The sequence below is a fragment of the Micromys minutus genome (assembly GCF_963924665.1).
Source record: "Micromys minutus genome assembly, chromosome: 21".
Taxonomy (NCBI): Eukaryota; Metazoa; Chordata; class Mammalia; order Rodentia; family Muridae; genus Micromys; species Micromys minutus.
Genome location: NC_137956.1, coordinates 34,092,736 through 34,101,240, shown reverse-complemented (window position 1 = coordinate 34,101,240; position 8,505 = coordinate 34,092,736).

The window sequence follows — 8,505 nt, the reverse complement described above, 5'->3', positions numbered from 1 at the left end:
CAGATGAAAGGAGAGGCTGGGGAGATGGCTCAGTGGTTAAAGAGTTTGTCACACAAGCATACAGTCTAGAGTACAGATCTCAGAACCCACATCATGTGGATACAATGGTCTGCCTGTAATTCCAGCTCTGACTGAGACTGGGGATGCCCAGAACAAGCTGTCTAGCAAGACTAGCCAGAGTGGTGAGGTCTGGGTTTGAGTGAAAGTCCCCACAGCAGTTGTATATCAGACATCCTGTATATCAGATATTTACATCATGACTTACAGTTATGAAGTAACAATGAAATAATTGGATGGTTGGGAGTCATCACAACATGAGCACCGTTGTACATCAACTTTAGACCTTCACAGTATGCATACATATGCATGCAGGCCATACATATACACATGCCAAACACACACACACACACACACACACACACACACACACACACACAAATGGAAAAAGAATAAAATATATCAAAGAATTGGTCAAAGCAGGTTACTTGTGTTATTATCAGAGGGTCTTTGTCTTTAGAGTCCAGAGTCATGATGGGGCTCCTCAGAGGAGAACAGCAATAGTCCCCATTGTAATTAGGAAGCTGATGTTGCTAGGTAACCAGACTCAGAAATGTGAGCAATAGCCCCTTTCTATCTCCTCAGTGAAAATGGCCTGTGTGGTGACCATGAGGCCTGAGGCAAGAGGAAATGCCTGCTCAGGACAGCCAGGACTGATGGAGGTGTTTACATTTTAGCAGGCTCCAGTGTTCTTAAGGACACCACACCCATGTTGAGAGTGGGTCTGAATTCCCTAGCCTTGAAATTGAGACCAGATTATGATTTTATAGCCAAAGTCAATGCTTAACAAATAGAGCACCTGGCAGAATCTATAAGCTGTCTTCTGGTTCAATGTTGAGACATTTAATTTAAATCTTATAGGTGACCTGGTCATAAAGAAATGAAGCAAGAATAGGAGCAGGCCTGTCAGGAGTCCCGAGAGGGTCATCTCCTCACAGGAGAGTCTGTTGATTAGCCAAGTGGACCCTAGACAGTGTAGAGACTTGGTGTTTTCTTTATAAGTGTGTCTCTAACCAACACCAAGCTTCTCTCTCTCTCTCTCTCTCTCTCTCTCTCTCTCTCTCTCTCTCTCTCTCTCTCTCTCTCTCTCTCTCTCTCTGTGTGTGTGTGTGTGTGTGTGTGTGTGTGTGTGTGTTGGGGCGAGGGGGGATCTTGAAGCTACAAGGAGGGTTTTTCTGTGGCCATACAATAGTCAGACTGAGAATGATTGAAATGTCTGTTCTTGACACCTGAGTGTCCGTCCCCTCTGGAGGAATGTCCCATCTCTGCTCTCTATACCTTCAAGCACTAAGGTACTGAGGTTCCACCAATGTTCTTACAATGGATAGATAGATGGATGGATAGATGGATGGATGGATGGATGGATGGATGGATGGACAGATGGATGAATGGATAATACACATAATGTCTTATTCACCATAACATCCATCTGGCTTCGCCTTTGGATTTTGCCCATATCAGATCATCCCTCACTACATCTGGGGTCGCCCTAGCCAAGGCACTATTCTCCTCAGCCCAGGTCACTGCTGGGGCCTCTTCTCCAGCATTTCTCTATGTCTGCCCTCAACCTCTGTAGCCTTTCCCTAAACAGCTGCAGACCAAATGGCTTTGTCCTTAAGTCTGATGCTGTCAATGTCCTGGGATGCTCTAGCCCCCTGAGATCCTTCCCATCTCTCAGAGTAAAACCCACCTCCCACTACTGACCTACCTGCAACCCCCACCCTGTACTTCTCCCCCATTTCCTCCCATCTCCTGGCACTCCAGGCTCCTTTCCCTGCTCCCAGCCTCTTGCCACCCCCTCCCTCAGCACATTTCAGCCACTCTGGTTGCATGGCTTCAGGATCAGCTCCCAGACATGGTCTGCCCACTACCCACTTCCTTCCTGTCCTCTTCAGAGGCCTGCCTAGACCCTCCTGGGTGAAATTACTGGCATATACCCGACTCTGCATCCTGGTCTGCTATGCCGTTTGTAGGCTGGCACTGCTGACACATAGCTATCTGACTATTGCTTATTTGCTTATAGCGCCTCCTTCCCCTCAAGACAGAAGCTTCCCAAGGGCTGGACATTATATCACTCCCAACCATAGCACATATACCTAGCAGCCCGTGGAGAGAGCTTAAGCAAGAATCCCATAAAAGGTCAACAGAAGCAGCAAAATACTCCAGGTAGAAGAAACAAAAAGCGCCAAACCAAACAAACAACCCCTGCTTCCTGAGCAAGGGCTGGCAAGGTAAGATGCAATCCCACAGACAGGACAGACTGCAGTATTTGTGTTGTGAGCATGGATGGAAAGAAATTTCTGGAACGCCTACTGTGTGCCAGGCCTCTGTGCTATCAGGATGGAAAAGATCGTTTCTGACACCGTTCACACAGGACAGCGTCATGCGCACATCACAAAGGCATCCTCAGATGAGACCCCTGTGTGGCTTGTGCTTGGTCTCCCAATAGAAACAGCTGCAGTGCTAAAGACCCACAGGACAACTCACAGGCTGTACCCATTCCTGCCCACCAGTGGCCAAGATCACCTTTCACCTCCAGACAAATCTTCTCCAGTGGGTTCCATCTGAACCACAGAGAAACACTCAGTTGTGGTCACGAGGGCTGCATGAGGAAGGGGCGTGAGGGAGCTGTGCCCTCAGCCATTGCTTCATCGTTCACTCTCATTAATGGATGTGAGTAAGACCCTCAGGAAACTCAAATGAGGGTGGGAGATGGGAACAGAGGGCTGATCACATTTTACTGTGATGTGCCTTGCATTTAGTAGCTAGCTGTATGCTACATGAAGAAAAAAAAGTACTTAATTTAATTTGTTTTTTCCTTTTTCAATTTTTAGGCTGTTTTGTGGACAAATTCTCAATCATGGCTGCCCATAGGCTTTTTTTTTTCTTTCCACCACCAAGTACGCAGCATACTCCAGGCTCTGGAGGACTTTGTGCAGAGCCTCAAGACTAGAAGGGACATGGTAGCCACCAGGAGGCCAGAGCCTGCAGAGACAGGCTGCTTCTAAGCCACTCTGGGAGCTGTATTGAGTGGGCTCAAGTGTAAACATTGCTCAACCCTCTTGGTGGCTTGCTGTTTTGGAGAATAAAGTCTCTGGAGAGAAAGACCCACCAGGAAGTCCTGTGCCTGGTGCCACAGTGGGATGTGTCTAAGTGGACCAGAGTGGGCATCTTACAACCACCTTGGGTCAGTGATGACAAATGGCTTTGTTTCTGAAGAAAATCTGTTCTGTGTGGTGTCTGGAGGGTACCAATCCACCTAAAGTGGTCCCACATTCCCCACGGGGGGGAACAGAACAAATGCACTTGAAACTGGAGGGGGGAAATGTGAATAAATGGTCAGATCAAAGGGAACAAAGGCTGTATAATAGGCCATGGGAGACTACACTCATTTCCCAGACACAACAAAGAAAATCCAGGCTTTGGAGAATGGCTACACTATTTTGAACGTGAAGCTACACTTCAGAGGCAACTAATAGGATTTAGAATGCATGACTCAAATTATTATATCCTCCCCCCACCATCCCGGGTCTGAGGGGCCACGCCCGAGCCTGTTCCTTGGTTTCTAGTAAAAAGCAGAGAGCTAGAAGCTCAAGATATTGGGGGATGTAGCAAGGTTCCAATACAACCCACAACTTTCTGGCTGAGTAATCTCCTTCTTGGCAATCTTGGGGACACTTTATAATCTATGCAAGGACATTGTGCTTTCATAAAAATGATGAAATAATTGGAGTGGAGAAACTCCATCAATGATACAAGTCTGGCATGAATACTCCTGCCTTGAGGCCTGCAGCCCAGGCTGCCAAATACCAGGGTTCTCACTTGGCCATTCTGAAAGCATGACTAACCCCCAGTGAATAAGGATGAGAAAATTCAGTACCAGAAAGAAGATTGCTTTTTCTTATATTGAAAGCCATAATTCAGAACTGCTAAAGGCTGGAACATATCTCAACATTATTATTGATAAAATACCAGCCTTTGTCAGCCTGAAAGAGATTGGCTGTCTTTCCAGTTAACATTTACGCCAAGAGGCCAAAACTTTTTTTGCTGCGTGTATGTGTGTCTGTTCACATGCATGCACACGTGTAAGCACACACATGGAGTCGAGAGGACAGCCTCAGTGGTATCCCTTAGATGCTATCCACCTTTCTTTTATTTTGTGACAGACTCTCTTATTAGCCTGGATCTTGCTAAGTGCTAGATGGGCTGACCAGTGAGCCCAAGGAACCTTTCTGTCTCTGCCTCCCAACACTGAGATCCTAAGTGCACATCACCAAGACTGGATTTTTACAGGGGCTTGGGGGATTGAACTCAAATACTTCTGCTTACAAAGAAAACACTTTACAGACAACTATCTTCCTTGACCCAACAAAGGTTGTTTCTAAGATTACTTCCAGCCACAGACAGGGAACGGTAACGGTTTGTAAGGCAATAGCTCCACCTTAGTTAGCTTCAAGACAGTTCCAGTGCCCTCAGCATTAAAAAGCTGTGTGGGTGTTTCTCAGTCTGTGGGTCACAACCCCTTTCGAGCCCAAAGGAGTTGCTGAAGACCAACGGAAAACATAGATAATTACATTACAATTCATGACTGGTGAAATTATTGTTATGAAGTAGCAACACAAACAATTTTAAGGCTGTGGGTCACTGCGGTATGAGGACCTGTAATTGAAGAGTTGAAGCATTAGAAAGGTTTGAGAGTCACTGGGTTATGTAGGTGTTTGACAAGGGTGAGGTAGCTCTGTCCCCAACTGGGTAGAGGGATCTCAGGACCCCTCCATGCAGGTTTGTTTCTCCAGTAGGGAAGCTATCTGTTGTGGTTTATGCAGGACTGAGGGGTTGCAGGGTCCCAGGGCAGGGACTTTCAGAGCTAAAACAGAGATGTTCAGGGGAAACTGAGGCAGGTTATTTTGATCTATGGCATTAGTCATTTAGTGCTACCTGTTTCCTGCACTCGGACCCTTGGATACAAAAGAAGAGTCATGTGAGCTTGGCATGGGGAAGTCCTGTGGTCCTTGTCACTCCCAGGCAGTGACTCTAAGATTCAGCCATGGCTTTCCATGCACTCCCACTCCCCAAACTTCCTACTCTTGCTTCCCCAAGGGTCACCTGACCAACAGATGAGGAGACAAGAACGGGGCTCAGGTCTGTGTGTCAACAAAGTCTGGCACTTTACCCAGGACTGATACAAATATTTTGGTTTTTTTTTATACTGCCTGTGCTTTGAAAATGTTTGCTTTTTAATCAATAGAACCAAACTTATACATAGTCAGGGGAAGTGTATGACGTTCCAACCCATGAATCACACACACACACACATACACACACACACACACACACACACTGAAGAGCAAACCCCAGGTCTTCATATGTGCCAAGCAAACACTCTATAGCCTTTCCTTGAATATTTTTTAGATGGGGGCAAAGTTTCTCACAAATACTAGGCCAATCCTTGCTAATGGTGAAAGTCTTCAAAATTCCCTCTAATGGTTCTAAATAAACAGTGTGTTGTTGTCTATTGTCACATTGCTGTGTCATAGCACACGAGAGCATGTTACTCCTTTCAACTGTCACTTACACTCCACTGATCAGCATTCCCCGGTTCCCCTGTCCTCTCTGCTAACAACCACTCCATCGTTAGCGTCTGTAGAAGCAGCTTCCATACAGTCTAAGTAACAATGACATCGTGTAACACCTGCCTTTGTGTGCTTAATTTATTTTCCATAACAAGATGACCTCCAGGCCCATTTATGACAAATGACATAGTTCTTTGTTTCTCATGGTGTAGAGTCTGTATCTTCTTACCAACTCAACAGTTAATGGCTGGCTTTTTTTTCTTATGAACTGTGCTACAGTTTGCACTGGGACGTAGGTGTCTCTTTAAACACATTGACTCCATCTCCTCTGGGTGTGTATTCAATAGAAAGATTGTCTGCCTTATGCTACCTTGTTTTTAAACCTTTTGAGGACCTGCCTTCCTTACTGCTTTCCATGATGGCTATTTAAATTTGCATTCCTACAGTGCCCAGGGGATTTGTTTCTTCATAGCCTTTCAGTACTTGTTGTCTTTGGTCATGTGACTAAGACAAACCCTTCCCCACCCCACCCTGACCCCCCAGCATGGAGATGAATGCTTGCCAGCCCAGCACTTAGATAGAAACAAGACGATTGAAAACTCAAGTCTAACTCTGGCTACACAGTAACTCTGAGGTCAATCTGGGCAACCTAACAGTTTTTTGAAAAATCTTTACTCTCCCAAAATTGAGTGAAACAATTATTTCATTAAGTCTAAATTGCTGTGAATATGTAATTTTAAGTATACTGGAAATAGTAAGGAAAACATCACATCACTCTTGATAATGTATTCAGTGATAGAAAGTGGCGAGACCCAACCTTGTCTGTCTTAGTTATAGTTTCTACTGCTGTGATGAAACACCATGACCAAAATCGAGTTGGAGAGAAAAGGGTTGATTTGGCTCACACTTCCGCATGGTAGTCCATCCCTGAAGGAAGTCAGAGCAGGAATTCAAACATGGCAGGGACCTGGACACAGAGGCTGATGCAGAAACCATGGAGGGATGTTACTTACTGACTTGCTTCCCCTGGCTTGCTCATCCTGCTTTCTTATAGAACCAGGAGCACCAGCCAGGGATGGCACCACCCACAATGAGCTGGGCCCTCTCTTGTCAATCACTACTAAGAAAATGTTCAGAAGCTTACCTACAGCCCTATCTTATGGAGATATTTTCTCAATTGATTCTCCCTCCATCTCTCTGATGACTCTAGCTTGTGTCAAGATGACATAAAACTAACTAACATAATGTGGAAGAGAATTCGATGATGTTAGCAAACAAAATTCACTAGCCTTACTCTTTTTTTTAAACTAGATCTATTCATGACTCATACAATTAAACAATTCAAAAGTCAAAGATCTTATTTACCATACTTCCGGGAAAGGAGGGAAACAGATGTTAGAACTGTGAACTAACTTAAGAAAAATAAAAAGCTTATTGCAAAAGGTTATGACAGAAAATAAACAGCACCCCGTCCCCCGTACAGCATTTGCTGCCTGTCGGTAAGCAAGACTCATTGTCAATACAAGGTTCAGAGACCTCACAGGACCCAGTAACCTGAGGGGTATGTCTGTCTAGAATCTGTGCTGTTCACTCTTACACTGGACTTCTAAGAATCTAGTCGCAAACATACCAGCAAAGGATACAAACTGACCTTTCATCAGGTCATTCTTAAGGTGCTGCTTGTGATAGCAGAAGATTGGAAAACACACATTCGAACACAGGAGAATGCCCGATAGATCTCATCCACCATGCCCAGGCAATACAGAGCCAAGAAGGAGTTAGAAAGAGTGGCAATGTATCAGGTATCCACTGTGAAACAGAGAGGAAGGTGCAGACCATGTGTACAGTACTTGCATTACCTGCTTTGGCTGTGCCAAAGTACCTGATAGAACCAACTTAAAGGAGGGAGAATTTATTTTGATTTGTCACTTCTGAGGGATTATGATCTATTCAGGTAGGGAAGGTAAGACATCCAAGTGGCTCCTTCTGAGGGAAACAAGTCACCAGCTATCACATGACACAGGAGGCCCAAAGTTCAAGCTGGTACCAGGGCCAGTTACAATCTCCAAAGGCCTGCCTTGAGGCCTACTTCTCCAGCCTGGTCATGTAAGGCAACACAGTCTTCAGAATAAACTGGTCACCAACTATTCAAACCCCCGGCCCATGGGAGACAGTGCAACAGGATGTTATCTTTCTTGTTTCTGTTTGTTTGTTGCTTAGTTTTTTTGACACAGGGTTTCTCTGTGTGGCCCTGGCTGTCCTGGACTTTGCTCTGTAGACCAGGCTGGCCTCAGACTCAGGGATCTGCCTGCCCCTGCTTCCTGAGTGTTCAGATTAAAAGTTTGTGCCATCACCACCGCCCATACAGTAGGGACAGTATGTATCTTTTATGTAAAAGCTAGAGGAATATGGGCTGGGAGAAGGCTCAGTCGGTGAAGTGTTTTTCATACAAACATGAGACCTGAGTTCAGATCCCAACATCTGTGAAAGTCCAGGTTTGTTCATACAGGTAACCCTTAGGGTCGGGAGTCAGGGGCTAGAGGGAAGTACATGGAGAAAAACAGATCCCCAGAGATGGATGGCCATTACTCTAGCTATGATGAGTTCTAGGTTCTGTGTGAGACCTTGTCTTAGATCCATAAATAAATAAACAAGTAAATACTAGACACTGATAGAAGAAACCCAATATTAACCTCAAGCCTACACATGCATGTGTATGCACACGTATGCACACCAACATGTTCCTGTACACAAAAATGCACACATATATACACTCTACACACACACAAAATTGAAAAATAATTAAAGTTAAGTTGAGCCCTATAAGCTGAAATTTTAATCTAGAATATCAATATGATATATAATAGTTCCATAT